Source organism: Sinocyclocheilus rhinocerous, unplaced genomic scaffold (genome assembly GCF_001515625.1).
Source record: "Sinocyclocheilus rhinocerous isolate Xijiao unplaced genomic scaffold, SAMN03320098_v1.1 scaffold2699, whole genome shotgun sequence".
Classification (NCBI taxonomy): domain Eukaryota; kingdom Metazoa; phylum Chordata; class Actinopteri; order Cypriniformes; family Cyprinidae; genus Sinocyclocheilus; species Sinocyclocheilus rhinocerous.
Window position 1 is genome coordinate 62,973 of NW_015645115.1, and position 788 is coordinate 63,760.

Consider the following 788-nt stretch of genomic DNA (forward strand, 5'->3'; position numbering starts at 1 on the left):
ATCAGTGGAGCACGAGATGCAGTGATGATGATGTAAGTGACGTTAAATTTTAATGTTTTATAGTCTAGCACACGAGACGCGCAGTTGCTTCGTTATGCATTCAAAATATTATAGTAATATAGTAGCTCAATGCGGAGAAGATCTTGATTAGGTTAAACCCGAAACCAAGCCATTCACACAGAACGCATATTCAGCGCATTTTTAGACGACAAATATGACCGCTGCACTCGCGTCTCACACAAGAGATAAAACAGTTTAAACTTTTAGAAAACACGTCGTGAATTTGTGGAGATTTATTCCTTTTCACTGAGTCTCTTATGTTTTTAAATGCAATCTGAGTGAATGGCGCTTCGGCTCTTTGGATTAAGCAATGCATAAATACATGATGCTGTTTTGTTCATAATTGTTTATGCAATTTACGAAATTATATTTGATTTATATGAGTTAATGTGTGGACCAACATTCCAGAGGCCACAATCAACAACCTGATCAACTCTATGCGAAGGAGATGTGTTGCACTGCGTGGGGCAAATGGTGGTCACACCAGATACTGACTGGTTTTCGGACCCCCCCGGACCCCCCAATGAGTGGCCTTTTATTGTGGCCAGCCTAAGGCACACACTGTAAAAAATGACCGTGAATTTAACGGTAAAAGACTGTAAAAATGCTACAGTAAAAACCTGTTAAATGGTTAATGGTAAATTCCCCTACTATATACGGTGAAAAACTGTATTAGACATTACATGTATTGGACATTAATTTTACGGTAGTATACCATTTTTGGAAGT

General features: G+C 38.6%; 1 protein-coding gene across 1 annotated transcript in view; it reads right to left on the reverse strand.

Moving 5' to 3' along the window:
* LOC107705827 (carbonic anhydrase-related protein 10-like) overlaps nt 1–788 on the reverse strand; it is a 48,955-nt gene that overhangs the window by 860 nt on the left and 47,307 nt on the right. The gene's annotated exons all lie outside the window — the stretch shown is intronic.